The sequence below is a fragment of the Rhipicephalus sanguineus genome, chromosome 1 (assembly GCF_013339695.2).
Source record: "Rhipicephalus sanguineus isolate Rsan-2018 chromosome 1, BIME_Rsan_1.4, whole genome shotgun sequence".
NCBI lineage: Eukaryota > Metazoa > Arthropoda > Arachnida > Ixodida > Ixodidae > Rhipicephalus > Rhipicephalus sanguineus.
Genome location: NC_051176.1, coordinates 71832776 through 71851582, shown reverse-complemented (window position 1 = coordinate 71851582; position 18807 = coordinate 71832776). Strand labels below are relative to the sequence as shown.

General features: G+C 48.9%; 14 non-coding genes across 14 annotated transcripts; all 14 read right to left on the bottom strand.

Moving 5' to 3' along the window:
- Positions 1-3447: 3447 nt before the first annotated feature.
- On the bottom strand, positions 3448-3520 carry Trnav-cac (transfer RNA valine (anticodon CAC)). Its single transcript has one exon. It is a non-coding gene; the product is annotated as a tRNA-Val (tRNA).
- A 75-nt stretch (positions 3521-3595) lies between these two features.
- Positions 3596-3668, bottom strand: Trnav-cac (transfer RNA valine (anticodon CAC)). The gene has a single exon. It is a non-coding gene; the product is annotated as a tRNA-Val (tRNA).
- A 75-nt stretch (positions 3669-3743) lies between these two features.
- Positions 3744-3816, bottom strand: Trnav-cac (transfer RNA valine (anticodon CAC)). Its single transcript has one exon. It is a non-coding gene; the product is annotated as a tRNA-Val (tRNA).
- Positions 3817-3891: 75 nt separating this feature from the next.
- Positions 3892-3964, bottom strand: Trnav-cac (transfer RNA valine (anticodon CAC)). Its single transcript has one exon. It is a non-coding gene; the product is annotated as a tRNA-Val (tRNA).
- Positions 3965-4039: 75 nt separating this feature from the next.
- Trnav-cac (transfer RNA valine (anticodon CAC)) lies at positions 4040-4112 on the bottom strand. The gene has a single exon. It is a non-coding gene; the product is annotated as a tRNA-Val (tRNA).
- A 79-nt stretch (positions 4113-4191) lies between these two features.
- Trnav-cac (transfer RNA valine (anticodon CAC)) lies at positions 4192-4264 on the bottom strand. The gene has a single exon. It is a non-coding gene; the product is annotated as a tRNA-Val (tRNA).
- A 79-nt stretch (positions 4265-4343) lies between these two features.
- Positions 4344-4416, bottom strand: Trnav-cac (transfer RNA valine (anticodon CAC)). Its single transcript has one exon. It is a non-coding gene; the product is annotated as a tRNA-Val (tRNA).
- Positions 4417-4491: 75 nt separating this feature from the next.
- Trnav-cac (transfer RNA valine (anticodon CAC)) lies at positions 4492-4564 on the bottom strand. The gene has a single exon. It is a non-coding gene; the product is annotated as a tRNA-Val (tRNA).
- A 79-nt stretch (positions 4565-4643) lies between these two features.
- Positions 4644-4716, bottom strand: Trnav-cac (transfer RNA valine (anticodon CAC)). The gene has a single exon. It is a non-coding gene; the product is annotated as a tRNA-Val (tRNA).
- A 75-nt stretch (positions 4717-4791) lies between these two features.
- On the bottom strand, positions 4792-4864 carry Trnav-cac (transfer RNA valine (anticodon CAC)). Its single transcript has one exon. It is a non-coding gene; the product is annotated as a tRNA-Val (tRNA).
- A 79-nt stretch (positions 4865-4943) lies between these two features.
- Trnav-cac (transfer RNA valine (anticodon CAC)) lies at positions 4944-5016 on the bottom strand. The gene has a single exon. It is a non-coding gene; the product is annotated as a tRNA-Val (tRNA).
- A 4620-nt stretch (positions 5017-9636) lies between these two features.
- On the bottom strand, positions 9637-9709 carry Trnav-cac (transfer RNA valine (anticodon CAC)). The gene has a single exon. It is a non-coding gene; the product is annotated as a tRNA-Val (tRNA).
- A 5298-nt stretch (positions 9710-15007) lies between these two features.
- On the bottom strand, positions 15008-15080 carry Trnae-cuc (transfer RNA glutamic acid (anticodon CUC)). The gene has a single exon. It is a non-coding gene; the product is annotated as a tRNA-Glu (tRNA).
- Positions 15081-15159: 79 nt separating this feature from the next.
- On the bottom strand, positions 15160-15232 carry Trnav-cac (transfer RNA valine (anticodon CAC)). Its single transcript has one exon. It is a non-coding gene; the product is annotated as a tRNA-Val (tRNA).
- Between the last annotated feature and the right edge of the window lie 3575 nt (positions 15233-18807).

The following is an 18807-nucleotide window of genomic DNA, read 5'->3' as shown; positions in this document are numbered from 1 at the left end:
TTTCGAATATCTCTTCCGCAAGAAAATAAATGTAAAGCATGGCGATGCTCTCGCCTGGGATCGAACCAGGGACCTTGCGCGTGTGAAGCGCACGTGATGACCACTACACAGGGCTGGGCAAAGATACTTTGAAATTGTATCGCGATACGATACAAGATACTCAGGCAAAAAGTATTGGAGATACAGATGCAAGATACTGCCGCAATAATTGTATCCGATACGATACTTCGCAATTGTATCTTAAGATACTTCGATACATTCTCAAATTTGTTATTATAGATCCATATAATGTAGCAGCGAACGCCTACACACGAAAATGCCTGCTTGAAAATTTCTTAGCTGTGACCTATTTTGTTTCACTTGAATAAAATGTTTATTATTATCTCAAAAGTTTTGACCTTCTTGCTCAAAGTACATTAGTTTTCTTCCGAAACAACTTATTGGGGCTTGTTTTAGCTTCTTCATAGGACAACTCTTCATACATTTCGCTGACTGCGGTTTTTGCTTGTCATTTTTGCACTTGATGGGAGTCGCTGCTCAGCTTGCCGACCAGCCAGCGGGTTGCCATATAATCGCAATAACGTCAATGAGAAGCCTTCGCACGTAGGCGCAAATACCGCTGTGGAGTTTTACATTGTCCGTAAAAGACAGTTTGCACAATACCGTATATCCGGACCGGTGTGCAGCAATAACAACGCTGGTAGCGACTTTTTTTGGGGGGGACGGGGGAGGGGGGCGGGGAACGCACGGTGTATACAAAGATTGATACCCTTCGCTAGCGGACCGGCCGGCACACATGACCGCATCCGTCCCATTTGCTTTTATTTTCTAACTACGTTCGTGAGCTACACAGACATGACTGGTCTCAAGCATTGCTTTCGTGAGGAACATGTGGTCCCCATGTGCTGAAACATAACTGTGGAACAAAAACTCTATATTTCAATCCGCGTCCAGATTTCACTCGTTGTGTACATCGGTATCGATGTTTCTCGAATCCCGACTCCAAATACCCTTCAGAAATGACCTATATATGAGATATGGGAAAGGCCTCCTTTCAAATGCCAACGTGATTTTATTCAAACTCTCTCCGACCCCCCCCCCCCCCCATTTTCACTGTCGAGGCCCTTGGAGCTAAATTTCGCGACTGCGGCCCGCCGGCTAAGCTGAGTTTGAGACCACAGGTGTACACGTTGATGACGTAAAACTGCAATGAATTTCCACGTTCTATTTACTGCTGGCGTGAGGGATTCTTTGCCGATATACTCACTAACGTGCAATCTTTTAGCAATTTTTCTTCAACGAGAAAACATGTGCAATACAGAAATGTCTCAGACGTATTGTATAGTTGCACAAAGCGTCGCAGGACACCGCCGCTATTCGCGCTATTGCCGCTTATAGCTCCCTATACGTGGCGATTAGTAATACGAAAAATATTTAAGAAGGCGTAAAACAGGAAAGCAAATATAAGCGAAATAGAGAGGTGGTTGTGTATCAAACATTCACATCGAATGAGTACAGAAACACAATACAGCCGGCGCCCTTAGTAGCTATGAGCATGAAGTATCATCAACTTATCTGTAGAGACAATAGAAAAAATGGCTCATTGGGACGCTCATGAGTAAAACGGAGCATTCAGTAAAACAACGTTTCTCGAATCCCCTTCCTAACATCTTTAAGATGGCTCCTAATGATTTCAATTATTATAATGCAAACTCAAATTCGCTATTTTCATAAGCGGTAAGCAGAATATTGTGTACTGTATACTCAAGGCACGCTTAGAAAATAATATATTTGTTTTCAAAATCGCCTTAGCAACGTGTAAATGTGTAACAGTCGTAGAAATAAAGCAGACATTTAGAAGAATAAAGCAGCAATCTTATTTTTGGAGTTCGTTACAAACGACATACTGCAGTGACCAGACCGGAAAAACAGTGCAGAGATCTAGGTTATGTATGTGATGCAAAATGACAGCTAAGAAAGCACTTGTGCTAATAATCAAATTATGGTTTCGTAAATTCTTTGAATAAATGTAGATGGTAGTGTGGTAGTGAAAAATACGCTAAGCCAAGATATTTTCTGTTAGGTAAACGCTTGCTCTGTTAGATCTAGCATCAGGCAGTGGTGCTAAAGTTGTTAGAATCATATTTGCATATAAGTTGATTCACTGCATGCAGGTCAAACTTACATCCACGAGATCCTTCAAATTGCTGATATGCAAAATCCACGCGACGCAAAGCAACCCCATCTTGCACGCATCACATTTCGTTACGGAGCAAGACGCAAGAGAATCTTCAATAACGACACTGTAACAACATCGGAATTTGGGCGATAGACGCCGCACGCAGTGGAGTACGCGCCGCAGGACAGTGGCTAAGAGCAAGTGTCGCTGCATTGGCGCAACTAAAAAGAAAAGAAATCGAGAAAACAAAAGGTGCGTGAGCTGGGCGTAGACGTCCGCGTGCTTGTCTTCTGATCTTCTACCGTCAATGAATGACTCTGGCGTAAAAATAAAATAACGTCACTGCCCTTGAAAAAACTGTAAAACAGGGGGTGGATGCTCGAGCCAACGTTTCGACAAGTGGACTTGTCTTCTTCAAGGCTGGAACTGATTTCCTTAGATATCGTGTGTATATGCTTCGTGTCCTGTCCAAAAGAGGGGAGAAGGGGTGGGGAGGGGGGGGTAGAGGCCACCGCGACGACCGAAAACGAATGAGAGTTAATCCCTTCTTCTAGGCATTTCGAACCTACTATGGTTAAAATGCCACGTGCTGCCATTGACAATCATTCAGTGAAACGTACACCCTCCCGTACCCCCCCCCCGCCCCCCGCTTTTTTTTTCTTTTTTCCTTTTTTTCGCGTTCCTTATGACTCACCCGGTCGTCGCGGTGGCCTCTTCCCCCCCCCTCTCCCCACCCCTTCTCCCCTCTTTTGGAGAGGACACGAAGCATATACACACGATAGCTAAGGAAATCAGTTCCAGCCTTGAAGAAAACAAGTCCACTTGTCGAAACGTTGGCTCGAGCATCCACCCCCTGTTTTACGGTTTTTTCATCGCAGCTTCCATCACTTCCTGCCGTTTTTCGGTCACTGCCCTTAGACGTATTCAGATGGCTTAGTGGCACCAATACCAGCTTGAGAAGCGGAGCTTGGCCAGCGATTATTGTTTCGCACGGTTGTGTTGCGATAGAAGTATCTTGTATCTTAAGATACACGATATATTATCGAATGTATCGGAAATACAGATACAGATACTCGTATTTCGAGATGTATCGCGATACAGATACAAGATACCCATAGAGTATCTAAGATAGTATCTAAGATACATGTATCTTCGATACTGCCCAGCACTGCCACTACACTACGAGAGCGGAACACGGCAGGCTGTCTTTAATTCAACCTTTTTTTCGAATATCTCTTCCGCAAGAAATTAAATGTAAAGCATGGCGATGCTCTCGCCTGGGCTCGAACCAGGGACCTTGCGCGTGTGAAGCGCACGTGATGACCACTACACTACAAGAGCGGAACACGGAAGGCTGTCTTTTTTTCAACCTTTTTTTCGAATATCTCTTTCGCAAGAACATGTAAAACATGGCGATGCTCCCGCCTGGGATCGAACCAGGGACCTTGCGCGTGTGAAGCGCACGTGGTGACCACTAAACTACGAGAGCGGAACACGGCAGGCTGTCGTTAATTCAACCTTTTTTTCGAATATCTCTTCCGCAAGAAAATGTAAAACATGGCGATGCTCTCGCCTGGGATCGAACCAGGGACCTTGCGCGTGTGAAGCGCACGTGGTGACCACTAAACTACGAGAGCGGAACACGGCAGGCTGTCGTTAATTCAACCTTTTTTTCGAATATCTCTTTCGCAAGAACATGTAAAACATGGCGATGCTCTCGCCTGGGATCGAACCAGGGACCTTGCGCGTGTGAAGCGCACGTGATGACCACTACACTACGAGAGCGGCACACGTCAGGCTGTCTTTTTTTCAACCTTTTTTTCGAATATCTCTTTCGCAAGAAAATGTAAAACATGGCGATGCTCTCGCCTGGGATCGAACCAGGGGCCTTGCGCGTGTGAAGCGCACGTGGTGACCACTAAACTACGAGAGCGGAACACGGCAGGCTGTCGTTAATTCAACCTTTTTTTCGAATATCTCTTCCGCAAGAAAATAAATGTAAAGCATGGCGATGCTCTCGCCTGGGATCTAACCAGGGACCTTGCGCGTGTGAAGCACACGTGATGACCACTACACTACGAGAGCGGACACGGCAGGATGTCTTTAATTCAACCTTTTTTTTCGAATATCTCTTCCGCAAGAAAATAAATGTAAACCACGGCGATGTTCTCGCCTGGGATCGAACCAGGGACCTTGCGCGTGTGAAGCGCACGTGATGACCACTACACTACGAGAGCGGCACACGGCAGGCTGTCTTTTTTTCAACCTTTTTTTCGAATATCTCTTTCGCAAGAAAATGTAAAACATGGCGATGCTCTCGCCTGGGATCGAACCAGGGACCTTGCGCGTGTGAAGCGCACGTGATGACCACTACACTACGAGAGCGGAACACGGCAGGCTGTCGTTCATTCAACCTTTTTTTCGAATATCTCTTCCGCAAGAAAATAAATGTAAAGCATGGCGATGCTCTCGCCTGGGATCGAACCAGTGACCTTGCGCGTGTGAAGGGCACGTGATGACCACTACACTACGAGAGCGGCACACGTCAGGCTGTCTTTTTTTCAACCTTTTTTTCGAATATCTCTTTCGCAAGAAAATGTAAAACATGGCGATGCTCTCGCCTGGGATCGAACCAGGGGCCTTGCGCGTGTGAAGCGCACGTGATGACCACTACACTACGAGAGCGGAACACGGCAGGCTGTCGTTCATTCAACCTTTTTTTCGAATATCTCTTCCGCAAGAAAATAAATGTAAAGCATGGCGATGCTCTCGCCTGGGATCGAACCAGGGACCTTGCGCGTGTGAAGCGCACGTGATGACCACTACACTACGAGAGCGGAACACGGCAGGCTGTCTTTAATTCAACCTTTTTTTCGAATATCTCTTCCACAAGAAAAGAAATGTAAAGCATGGCGATTCTCTCCTGGGATCGAACCAGGGACCTTGCGCGTGTGAAGCGCACGTGATGACCACTACAATACGAGAGCTTTTTTAATAACCTTTTTTTATTCAGAAATAAAGCAATACATATGTATAAAAACCACATTGGCCTACTCGACCATTGTGATGGATTAAAAACATTTCATTTTCACCAATTCATCAAATAACTCCATATAATCTGGAGGTTCATCCAACGTTCGATATGTCTCGCGTACATACATTGCACATTCAATAAAGTTTTCCCGTGTCGATTTGGCTTTAGGATCCATATGCCTCACGGCCATGCATGTGATCCAGAGACTGTAAAGCCCCAATAACATTATCATGTCGTATGGAACACCGCACTCATTCTGCACTGAAAGATAACGTATTCCATGTGGTGTTATCGGTAGCTCTTTCTTCAGGGTTCTTTGTAACACATCCCAAAAAAATATTGGATCCCAGCAGTCAATGAATGTGTGTTCGATCGTCTCCGGTTTGTTACACAGGGTGCAGTTTGTCGTCCACGTGTCGTACGACGGTTTATTAACAACGTACTGACGACTTGTGCAGTCTAAGTAGCGCCGGTCCAACAGGAACGCAGTCCACGCGCACAGCAACAGACGATCGAGCGAGGCTTCTTCCTCTTCACTACAATTGCCCTCGGGAGAGAAGATGAGCCATCCTGGCGTCTTAAGGCGCAGGCAGCATCAATGGGTCATAGTATGGTTTAAGTCTGCTGACATGAACCGTGTCACGACCACGATGTCTGAGGTCGTGGGGCGGCGTCAAGGGTTCAACAATGTAGTTGACAGGGGACGTGCGGCCTTTGATGCGGTAGGGGCCATCGTAGCGCGCAAGAAACTTGTTTGAAAGCCCAGGGCTGTGAGGTGGGATCCACAACCAAACAAGAGAACCAGTCGGGAAGTCTGGCGTAGACGCATCGTTGTCATGTCGCAGTTTTTCGCGACCTTGAGCGGCGGTTGTAAGTTTACGAGCGAGCTGCCAGCAGTCCTCTGCGTATCTCGCCGCTTCAGACACCGGCGTGCATTCGGAAGCGTCGGATCGGTATGGAAGCAATGTGTCCATGGTGCAAGAGGGCTCCCGTCCGTACAACAGGAAAAACGGCGAAAAACCTGTGGTAGCTTGTGAGGCAGTATTGTACGCGTAAGTGACAAATGGCAAAACAGCGTCCCAGTTACTGTGATCCGACGTGACGTACATGGTGATCATGTCACCGAGTGTGCGGTTGAACCTCTCCGTCAAGCCGTTCGTTTGCGGGTGGTAGGCTGTAGACTTGCGGTGAACGATGCTGCATTCAGCGAGAAGGGCTTGTATGACGTCGGAGAGGAAGACGCGCCCTCTGTCGCTGAGCAGTTCTCGTGGTGCTCCATGTCGAAGGACGAAATTTCGCAGAATGAATAATGCAACCTCTCGAGCGCTGGCGGCTGGAGTGCTGCAGTCTCTGCATAGCGCGTCAGATGATCGACGCCGACAATTATCCATCTGTTACCCAAGGAACTGCAGGGAAGTGGGCCGTATAGGTCTATGCCGACGCGATCAAAGGGACGAGCAGGGCAGGTTAGCGGCTGTAACTCGCCGGAAGGGCGTTGGTGAACTTTACGCCGCTGGCACGCCGTGCAAGCGCGAATATACTGGCAGACAAAGTGATACATTCCCCGCCAGTAGAAACGTTGCCTTAGCCGAGTATACGTTTTCAGAACGCCGGCGTGACCATGGTGAGGAGCAGCATGGAAGTAAGCGCAAATGTCAGACCGCATGTGCCGTGGTATCACGAGCAGCCATTTGCGACCATCAGGTATGTAATTTCTGCGGTAAAGGATGTTGTCGCGCACAGTGAAGTGAGCGGCTTGGCGACGAAGCGTTCTAGAAGCTGTGGCCGATGGATCCTGTAGGAAGTTTAGGATAGTTGAAAGCAAGGGATCCTTTCGCTGTTCAACCGGCATATTCGTGACGTCGATGGGTGACATAGTTTCGAAGAGCGCTGATGGGGAAGCTACATCCGAAGGTATCGGCGATCGAGATAGAGCATCGGCGTCAGAGTGCTTCCTGCCCGATCTGTAGACAACGCGAACGTCATACTGTTGTAAGCGAAGCGCCCATCCGCCGAGACGACCTGACGGATCTTTCAGCGAAGAAAGCCAGCAAAGGGCGTGGTGGTCGGTAACAACGTCGAAAGCACGACCATATATGTATGGACGGAATTTGCCGAGAGCCCAAATGATGGCCAAACACTCTTTTTCTGTCACAGAATAGTTCGCCTCGGTCTTTTTCAAAGTGCGACTGGCATAGGCGACGACGTACTCGTCGTAGCCGTCTTTCCGCTGAGCTAGGACTGCACCAAGCCCGATGCCGCTAGCGTCGGTATGGATCTCCGTAGGTGCTGTGGGGTCGTAATGTCGAAGGATAGGCGGGGAAGTGAGTAGGCGACGCATTTGCTTGAAGGCTTCGTCGCACGAGGTTGACCAAGCGGACATACCGTTACTAGCCGTAAGCAAATTCGTCAGTGGTGCTATGATGGTTGTAAAATTACGTACAAAGCGCCGGAAATACGGGCAGAGGCCTACAAAGCTGCGGAGCGCCTTAAGGGTTGTGGGCTTCGGAAACTCGGCGACGGCACGAAGCTTGGCTGGGTCAGGAAGCACACCATGCTTCGATACAACGTGTCCCAATGTTGTTAGCTTGCGGGCGGCGAAACGGCATTTTTTGATGTTGAGCTGGAGGCCGGCAGTGGTGAGGCAGGTCAGTATCTCACGCAAGCGAACAAGGTGCGTCGGAAAATCTGATGAAAACACGACGATGTCGTCAAGATAGCACAGACATGTTTTCCACTTGTAGTTACGAAGGATGGTGTCTATCATGCGCTCGAAAGTAGCGGGCGCATTGCAGAGCCCAAAAGGCATTACGGTAAATTCGTATAAGCCATCGGGCGTCACAAAAGCTGTCTTCTCGCAGTCACCTTCAGCCATCGGCACTTGCCAATACCCAGAGCGAAGATCTAAAGAAGAGTAGTACTCCGCTCCTTGCAAGCAGTCGAGTGCGTCATCTATACGAGGCAGCGGGTACACGTCTTTACGAGTGATCTTATTTAGCCGACGGTAATCCACACAGAAGCGTATTGACCCGTCCTTCTTGCGTACTAGCACCACAGGTGACGCCCAAGGACTGTGGGAAGGGCGAATGACGCCACGCTGCAGCATTTCATCGACTTGCTCGTTAATCACCTTACGCTCGGCTGCCGACACGCGGTATGTTCGCTGGCGTAATGGAGGATGAGAACCTGTGTGGACGCTTTGACTGACGTGATCCGTACGGCCCAAGCGCGTTTGATCGCAATCAAACGATGAGCGAAAATTCTGCAGAAGCTCGAGTACTTGCATGCGGTACGGAGGCGGCAGGTCGGCATCCAAGACAGATTCCAAGATGTCTGATGAAGGCGAAGTTGATGAGGATGCACAAGACGCGCGCTTAACGGGAGAAGTAAGGGCGTCGAGCTCATAACAAGGCGTGTCATCCGAAGTCTCGATGATGTGAAACGCATCAACAGGATCAACACGACCAAGAGATGAGACAGTAACGCGTTTATTAAAAGATTGCCACAGCTGAAGCGATCAGCGGTCCAAGCCGAGCAAGCGCGAGCGCCAACAACAATCGTCTTCGTCTTCTTCTTTCGCAGGCGTTCTTGTCTGCGCCCTACCATGTTACAAATCACTCCCCGGCGTAAAAGGAGCCATCCTGGCGACCTAAGGAACAGGTACAACTGGTGGGTCATAATGCGGCTTCAGTCGATCGACGTGAACAGTCTCGCGTCCGCGACGACGGCGGTCCGTAGATGATTGAACAGGCTCAATCATATAGTTAACTGGGGATGCTTGACGTAGGACGCGGTAGGGGCCTTCGTACTTAGGCAGTAGCTTTGTGGAAAGGCCAGGAGCGGAGGAGGGAACGCGAAGCCACACCAACGTTCCATGCGAATACGACTGAGGAGGCAGGTTTTCGTCGTGACGGTCCTTCTGGCCCTACTCGCCCTACAATGTTACAACCCTAGTTTCTTAAGGTGCGCTGAAAATGCGACTGCGCTGAAACTTGTCTTCCTCCGTGCCCTCTGCACAAGCTCATGTTGTGTTTTGGTTTCGGTTCAGTATTGCATTGTACGAATGACAGGGGGCGCCGCTCAGGCATTCCTGTTTTACCCAGGCGATTTGTAAGTCAGAGTTTGTGGAGAGTACTCGCTGAGTGTGGACGTTTCTTCTCCTTCGGCGCATCGCGCCAAACAGCGTGTTCGGGCTGGCCGGCGTCCCCACCGGTCGCGTTGGTCACCGCCGGTCTTCGCCTGCCGCTTCGCTGGGACTACCAGCCCGCAACACAGCACTCATGTTTCCCGACGTATTACCAGATGGCGTCCATATCTCACGCAGCGCGTCTTCTATCGTCTTTAGACGACATTTGCAGCGAAGCACGCAGATACGCGGCCAATTTTTTTATACCTTCTTGCGCACGATAAAAAAAGAAAGGCATGCTCTCGCCTGGGATCGAACCAGGGGCCTTGCGCGTGTGAAGCGCACGTGATGACCACTACACTACGAGAGCTTTTTTTTTCTTTATTACCGACTTACACATTTGAAGTCACTGGTTACATACATAAAACGCGTCGGCCACGCTTTGGCCAACACGAGATTAAAATTGTTTCATGCAGATTAACTCATCGAGCACAGAAATCCACACTGTTGTGTCAGGGAGCGTGCGAAGCACCTCTCTCAAACGCACCACGCTTTCAATAAAGTGATCACGAACAGGACGAACAACCTGGTGAACATATTCAAATTCCGTTTTCGTTCTCCACAAGGCGTGGAGGCCCAGGAGCATAAATAAATCATAAGGAATGCCCTCTGATGCGTCTGCCGGCAAGAAGCGTATTCCATACGGGCTGAGGGGCAACTCTTTCTTTAATGTGCGCTGTAGCACATCCCAGTAGAAAATGGGATCCCAACAGTCCAGGAAAACATGTTCTATTGTCTCTGGTTTTTTACATAAATAGCAGTTGGTTGTCCAGGGTATGAAGAAGCCTTTATCGCTAAGCCAAGTTTTAACAGGAAGCGTGTTTGTGTGCAATTGAAAGAAGAAGGTTTTAACTGATGATAGTACCGGCATTTTCTTTACTCTTTTTAAAACGTCCTGTCCTGGGCCTCCAAGGTGTGGAAAGCGGTACAAAGGCACTGGTAGAACGCTTTCAACAAGATCCATATACAATTTTTTTCTTGTTAACGGTACCCAGGTACTCCCCTCTCGCAGATACCCGATTACAGGCCCACATATGTTTTCACATGACGCCACAATAAATCCAGGTATGAGTCTCTGTAGGCTCACTTGCATGACAATGCGGAGAAAAGGGTCATTTTGGTCACGTAGGAAAATGAAACGCGGCACAAGCTGTCGCAGAAACAAATGAGCTAAACCGAGCCCACCAAGCTTGACTGGGCGAAACAAATTCATACGACTGGTCCGCTCCCAGGTGGATGCCCAAATGAACACGGCGAAAACCCGGTGAATTCTCTGAACATTCACTCGTGATGCGCATAGCACATTCATCACATACCACAACTTTGAGATAAGAAACAGGTTACAGATAGTGGCCCGTGAAAATATGGACAGTTGCCTGCCTTGCCATGCTGTAGCCTTTTCTCTTGCACTTCGCACTTGGTCAGACCAGTACGTATCAGGTTCGCGGTAACTACCGAGTGGCACGTTGAGGTATTGCGTTGGAACTGCTGTCCAGCGCAGTCGGGAGAAGTGCTCCGGCGTTGCGTCCCAGTCGCCATGCCAATATCCATAACTCTTGTCCCAGTTGATCTGGGCACCAGTGCATTCGCAGAACCTTTCAACAATGGTCGTGGTATACTTAATACTGTCCCTGTCTGAGCAGAAGACGGCGATATCATCTGCGTAGGCTAGTATTTTTACATGTGCTGTCTGTAGCCTAAATCCTGTAATAAGTTTGTTGTGAGTGATGGACAGACAGAGCGGTTCGAGGTACACTGCAAACAACAAGGGCGACAAAGGACATCCTTGCCTCACTGATGAGCGTACGCGCAGGCTGTCAGTTAGCTCGCCATTAACTATAATGCGTGTAGTGCAGTTACTGTACGCCATCCTAACGCCCTCAAGTATGACACGGCCAACATTAGAATGTTCTAATATGCTGAAGAGGATTTGGTGTGAGACGCAGTCGAATGCTTTCGCCAGGTCATACTGCATCATCGCCACGTGCTCACCCAGCGCGTCACAGCATTCGAGCACACTTCGCGCAACGTGTACGTTCGTCGCGATACTGCGACCTTTGATCCCGCACGTCTGGTGGGAACCCACCAACGCCGTTATAACCCCTTGGAGCCTTTTTGCTAGTACCTTCATAAATATTTGTAGTCGACGTTTGTGAGACTAATTGGACGGTAAGGTGCTGCACACAGAAGTTTTGCTGGGTCATCACTTTTTGGGATGAGCACAACGTGCGACGTTGTGAACGATAATGGTACCCGTTTCAAGTCATATGCTTCGACGAAAACTCTCAGCAGCATCTGAGCGACCATGCTCTTAAATGTTTTATAAAAAGCTGCACCGAGGCCATCGGGCCCAGGTGCTTTCCCCAGAGTCAACTCGTCGATAGCGCCTTCGATTTCACGTATAGTGATCGGCCATTCAAGGCGTGCCTTAACGTCATCGTCCAGCTTCGGCATAAAACAAAGGAATTCCTCCTGGAAGCCATCTAAGGGGTCTGTTTGGTGGCCTAGAAGGTTATTAAAATGCTCGGCTACCACGCGCTTGATGACCCTGCTATCAGACGTGATTTCGTCGCCGTTAGCTATCTGACGGATTTCTTTCTGGCACGCGTATCGTTTTTCATCAGATAAGGCCCGTTTCGTTGGCCTTTCCCCAAACCATAGTTTATCGGCTCTCGCACGTATGATCGCTGCTTTATATTTTGCAGCGTCGATTTCCTCCAGCTGACATTTCACGTCTCTTGATTCCTTGCTAAAAGTACCGGGCTGGTTTTTTTCATACTACTAAAAAATTCGAGCTGCTCTCGTAGCATTCGCTCAGTTTGGTTCTGTTCATACTTCAGGATGCTACTTCTCTTCATAGCCGTTATTTTAACCCCATGTTTAAATTCCTCCCATTCAGCTGCCAAACTGGTTGACGGCGCTTCGAGTAGCTTCTCCAATTTTTCTGCTACTAAGGTTACGAAATGCTCCGTCATCAAGAAGCTTAACATTAAACTTCCACAGGTTCCAATTTAAGCGGCTTTTAACCTGCCTTTTTCCTAACCCGACCATAACTAAACAGTGGTCGCTGAAAGAAACAGGTTTGACATCGTACGCTGTGCACAAAGGTAGAAGTTCTGCTGATACATAAATTCTGTCCAGTCTGGCGTGGCTGTCACGTTGGAAATGAGTGTACGTTGGGCGAATGCCACTCGAATAAACAATGCCAACGTCTTCTAAGCCATTGTCGTGCACTATTTCGGATAGCAACTCGGCACTCTTATCGCTAACTCGAGATTTCCTAGAGCGATCTTCGGCCGCACAGACACAGTTGAAGTCACCTAAGAGCAATACCATTTTCTCGCAGTTTCAGTGCGTTTTGAAGCATTCGAAAAATAATTTGCGCTCTGTTTCCACGTTTGGTGCGTACGCGCAGACCGTGCGGTAACACAAACCGGAAAGACTGAAATCTACGACCAAGAGGGTTGCCACCCGTAACCCGGCAACCCTCGAACGTTTAGGGTTGCCACCCGTAGCCCAGTTTCAAAGTTCATAGCCATATCGGTGAAACATTAAAGGGGTGGTGCCACCATGTTTGTGGCTTGCGTGTTCTTTGCTGTAAGCGTTTCCTATAGCTCCAGGAAGCATGATGCACGCACCAAAATTCATGTATTCTCGCTAAATAATTTATTATCGCCTTTTGATGTGGACGACTTTCGGTTTCGGTTTCTGGGCGCCGAGGTTGGGCAGTGACGTAGAAGTGTAGGAGGCTTGGTCACGTGACCACACAAGGCTGTGACGCACTTAGCCAGGAAGCGATCGAAACTCGGCGAGTGATGTAGCGACCGATGCTTTGCCGGTACTATAGTGAACTAGAATATATTCTAGTTCACTACAGCCGGTACGTACGTTGCGGAGGTGGCGGAGGTCACTCACGTCACTACAGCAGATCTGGTGTGACGTCACGACAACTTTCGTTGCCCTTCCTACAGATCTACGTCAGTGTTGGCGCGCTAGCGATGGGTTTTGATCGGGAGAATGGGCATTTAGGTACACTTTGGAAGTGCATTAAAATATATTCTAAACGTTTGCTGTGTCCAACCCTTCGTGTGGAGTGTCCTTGCATACAAAGGAAACTCACAACATGCTCGTTATAGCCTCGAAATTTGATGGCACCACCCCTTTAAGGTCAAACCATGGCCAGGGAAAGAAGTAATAGAAAGCCTCTTTGAATGCGACACGCTTGGCAAAAACAGCGCTTTGGCTTCGCCATGGTACACATATATAGAAAAACACAACCAGCCCCCCTCCCGCTCCCAATCCCTCCCCCGTTAGCCGCTGCCACTACGGAGGCGGATTTGTCGCCGACCATCGTGGTTCATCCGGAATGTTCGGCCGTGGATTGAAGGAAAGCGCCTCACACCTGGCGCTTTAGTCGGTGGCTCGTCCCCACCGCCATCGTCCAGCTGCGGCTCGCTGTTCGTGGTCTGCTCATGCGGCCGTTTCCCGGCCGCCGCGCTAGCTGATCCTTGCGTAGTGTCCTTGCGCCGTGGCCTTCCTCGCCGACGCGGCCACGGCGGCTCGGGCAGGCGCATCTTCGGGTTCCCTTACAGATGCCGCGAGAGGATGCTTCTCAGGCTGACCCGGCGGGGGAGAAGACGACGTTGACGGTGCACCCTCACGGGCGCTTGCCGGAGACGCCGCTTCTTCCGAGTCCGCCTCATCGATCAGAAGGTCGGCTGACTCCTCGCTGCTCCCTGGTGCTGTCACGCTGGCGTACGTTCGCTGACACTGGCGGTCTTCGTGACCAAAACGCCGGCAAACCCCACACCTTGGTATGCGGCAGTCACGGCGGATATGGCCCGTGCCACGACAGCGAAGGCAGAGCGGAGCCCTTCCCGGCACAACGGCAAGTGTGAGTTCGCCCGAGACACTTAGCTGGTGTGGAAGGTCATCAATTTTGACCCCAGCGTTCATCTTGAGCGTCACGACTCTAGTTGTGGATACCTTGTCCGCTACTCCCTCAGCACGCCACCGCTCCCTGACGACGTCAGTGACCTTGCCGAAGGGCGCGAGGGCAAGTCGTAAGTCCTCGTCAGGCACGCTATGAAGGAGCCAGTGTACCTTCATTCGAATATCCCTGTTAGCCGGGTCGATGACAATGCACCGCTTGCCTTTAACTTGCAGCTCACTAGTGTTGACCAACATCTTCGTTGACTCCGCATCCTTCAGGGTGATGGCCCACACGTGGCTCATGCGATACGCCCCGAAGGCGATAACGTCGGGGAGTATCGACCGCTGAGCCAGGGCGTCACGAAAGTCTTCAACCTTGTAGGGGCGAGCGCTGACGTCCGCGTGCAAAAAAACTGTATTTAAAACCAAACGACCTGTACGCAAACTAGGCAGAACAACCTAGTACTCATTATCCGTTGCCGAAAACCTGTTTCCGCGGCCAGGCGTGGCCGCTATTGCCGCTCCGTCGGAGCACATGATAACACGTCCGTTCGCTGCCGCGGCTGGAAGTGGAATCATCCACTACACTACGAGAGCGGAACACAGCAGGCAGTCTTTAATTCAACTTTTTTTTCGAATATCTTTTTCGCAAGAAAATAAATGCAAGAAATGGCGATGCTCTCGCCTGGGATCGAACCAGGGGCCTTGCGCGTGAGAAGCGCACGTGATGACCACTACACTACGAGAGCGGAACGCAGCAGGCTGTCTTTAATTCAACCTTTTTTTCGAATATCTTTTTCGCAAGAAAATAAATGTAAAAAGTGGCGATGCTCTCGCCTGAGATCGAACCAGGGGTCTTGCGCGTGTGAAGCGCACGTGATGACCACTACACTACCAGAGGGGATTTTTTTTCTTTATTCAGAACGAGGTACATCATGTACACACACAACAAAAAACAGGTGTAGTTTGACAAGAGGTATTTAACAATGCATTAAAACCGCCAATCACAATTTGCTTGGTATAAATTGTTTAAAAGCGCTTTAGTGCTGCATGTTCATTCAGTACAGGGAGCCATTCCGGCTGTTCTTCTCGTGCATTGTATGCATCTCTTATGTAAGCTATACTTTTAATGAAGTATTCTCTGACAGAACGGGCATTCGCGTCAGCGTGCCGAAATGCCATGCATGATTTCCAAATAGCGTGCATACTTAACAGCATAAACATGTCGTACGCTATGCCACTGTCACTGTGAACCGGTAGGAAGCGGATTCCATGGGGTGTCAAAGGTAAGTCTTTTTTTTAAAGTTCGTTGTAGGATGTCCCAATGAAACGTAGCATCCAAACAGTCCAAAAAAATGTGATCGACACTCTCTGGTTTGCGGCATAGGTGACAATTACCAGACCAGGGAACAAATAAGCCGCTTTCCTGCAGCCATGGTTTTACGGGAAGTGTACCAGTGTGTAGCTGAAAAAAAAGGTCTTTGCTGATGGCCGTACCACCATTCTTTTAACCCTTTTAAGAACGTCTTTTCCCTGGCCTTTTTCATACATCGCACGATACATCGGCACAGGCAGCATTACATCGATAAGGTCTTTATATAATTGTATTTTTGTAACCACACCAAGCTACTGTAAAGAAAAACGTATTTTTAGTATGTTAAAAGCCGAAACAGCTTCGTTGAGATAACCATGAATGCCGCTACGCCCAGCACAACAAGTGGATACAACAAATTCGGGTAGATAACAGCATAATCTAACTTGAAGCATAGTACGTAAGAAAGGATGGCTCTGATCTCGCAGAAACATAAACCTCGAAACAATCTGCCTTAGAAATAAGTGGGTTAATCCCAACCCGCCCGCTTTCACTGACCGGAAAAGATTTGTACGGCTAGTGCGTTCCCACTTGGAGGCCCAAACAAAAGTGGCAAAAACTCTGTGTATTTTCTGTACATTTGTGTGGTTCATGCACAGCACCTGAAGTACATACCAAATTTTGGCTGCTAAGAATAAGTTGCAAACTCTTGACCTCGCGAATATTGATAGGTTTTTTCCTCCCCAATTGTTCGCTTTCTCCCTTAATTTTTCTGTCTCGTCGTTCCAGTATTCACTGGGATCATTATATTTCTGCAGTGGCACACCGAGGTATTTCGTCGGCACGGAGCTCCACTTAACCTTTTCGAAAAATTCTGGCTTTTCGTCCCAGGTACCATGCGAAAAACCTGCACACTTATCCCAGTTTAAGGCACTGCCTGACCACTTGCAGTACTTGTCTGCTACACTGACTGCTTCACTAACCCAGGCAGCACACGACGTCGGGCCGATATTGGTTTTACGGCGGCTGTGCGCGGCCCCACCTCGGGCCAGCATTGCCAGCCTGGCGCCGATATCGGCGGAGCCGTTGACTTCTGCCGGCAATATTGGGCCGACTTTGCCGCCTTTCAGCCGATGTTGGTCTTTCACCGGCAGCATTGGGCCGAGTTATCCGGCCTTCTGCTGTCTTCCCGCCGATATCGGCTTAGCCGATTTCTTTCACCGGCAACACTGGGCCGAGTTAGCCGGCGTTTCGCTGTTCTTCCGCCGATATCGGCTTAGCCGATTGCTTTCACCGGCAACATTGGGCCGAGTTAGCCGCCGTTTTGCCGTACTTTCGCCGACATCGGCCGAGCCGATGGTTTTCACCGGCAACATTGGGCCGAGCATGCCGTCATTCTGCCGTGCTTCAGCTGACATCGGCGGAGCCGATGGCTTATCGACGATGTTGGAACTTTTTTGTCTCCCTTCAGACAGTTATACATGCCCTGTTGAGAACGTCCTCCTGCGTCGCGGCGCTCCAAAAGTCCTCGTCACCGACAGAGGTGCGGCTTTTACGGCAGAACTAACGCAAACCATCTTGAAATATAGCCACACGAGTCACCGACGGACATCACCCGCAGGCGAATGGCCTCACCGAGCGGCTAAATGAAACCCTCGCCGACATGCTGGCAATGTACTGTACGTCGAACACATGACATGGGACGCCATAATATCTTCCGCACATAACCTGAAGTTAACACGGCAGTGTAAGTAACGGCGCACATATAACGCCGTTCAAACTAGTTCACGGAAGCCCCCCAACGACGCTGGACGATGTGTTGCCGGCCCTCAATGACGAGAATAACCTCGACGTTGCGCTCTACCTTTAGCCCGCTGAAGAAGCCCGGCAGCTCGCCCGCCTAGGATACAATCGTAATGCAATAGAGCATTAGGCGCTTGAATATTTGTAGCTCAAGCTGTATAATACCGCTACATGGATTGCTGTACTAGCACAAATAACAAAGTTCAAATATTGTACCGTGCTAATGCCGCACGTACGACTCGGTGCGCGAAGTATCGCCGACTGAATAGCTTGCATTCTCTTATTAGTTTCTGCTATGACAATGACTAACAACTATCACTAGCACAGTCACTTTTCTACCAAACAAGGTGGTCTTTAGAAGAATAACTGACTGAAATTAGATGGCCACTTCGTTGACCAGTTGTTCAACGCTATAAAAAATGTTGAAACGTTATAACACATACCAATAACTTCATGCGCCAAATTCGAAGTACTTCTGTTTCGTAAATGTTTTTGCCACTGGTTGGCCGACTTCACTAATGTATCCAGCATCAAAATTCACCCAAACATTCCCGCACGAATGCTTTTAGCGAAAGAAGTTTTATGTGAATACTAATTCTGTGCATAAATCGAGCCTGTAATCATATTTATAGCGCTATATCCTTTGAGCCGCTGAATGTGTGGCGCCAGCGCTCATATACTACACGGACAGTTTCCGATCTCTGTGTTTACACATATTTACTCAGGCGCGTGTTTGGGTGACGCGTAACAAGCGCATTTGCTTCAGTGATGTCACATAATTTTACTTTATGAAAAAGTAAAAAGCTCAGCAAGGCGTGTTGCTGAGCTAGTTGGTTCATTACTTGAGAAAAATACGTATGGTGCAAAAAAGACCGGGCGAAGTGAAGACACGTTTTGTCGTTTGAATGTTTACAAATAAACTAGCCCGCTGACTATCTTTAACGAACTGACAAACAACTGTTTTCCACGTGTTTGTCAGTTCGCATTTGCACTTCGTTGCCGTCCATTTTGTGACATACATATCTTTTTCAAGTAAAAATCTCGCTCAACGATTACTTCCCACGTGCTTTCCGAAACAGTCGCATAAGATTATTATTATGACATGTGAAATACGATGAAAAATGCGGCTACAACGTGGTGTACGCAAAGTTTTCATGTAGCGACATGTGGCAACAAGTGATGCATTGAAAATTCGACGAACGCCTTTCTCAAACGGCATGCCCATAGACATGCTGGGGGGATCGCACACCATTGTGGTAGGCTGAGCCGTGCTTTCAAGAAGGGAGAATTCGCATTTTTTTTCGTCTTCTTCAACCTCTAGCCCCCCCCCCCTCCCTCCCTTCCCCTCGTTCAGCGTCATT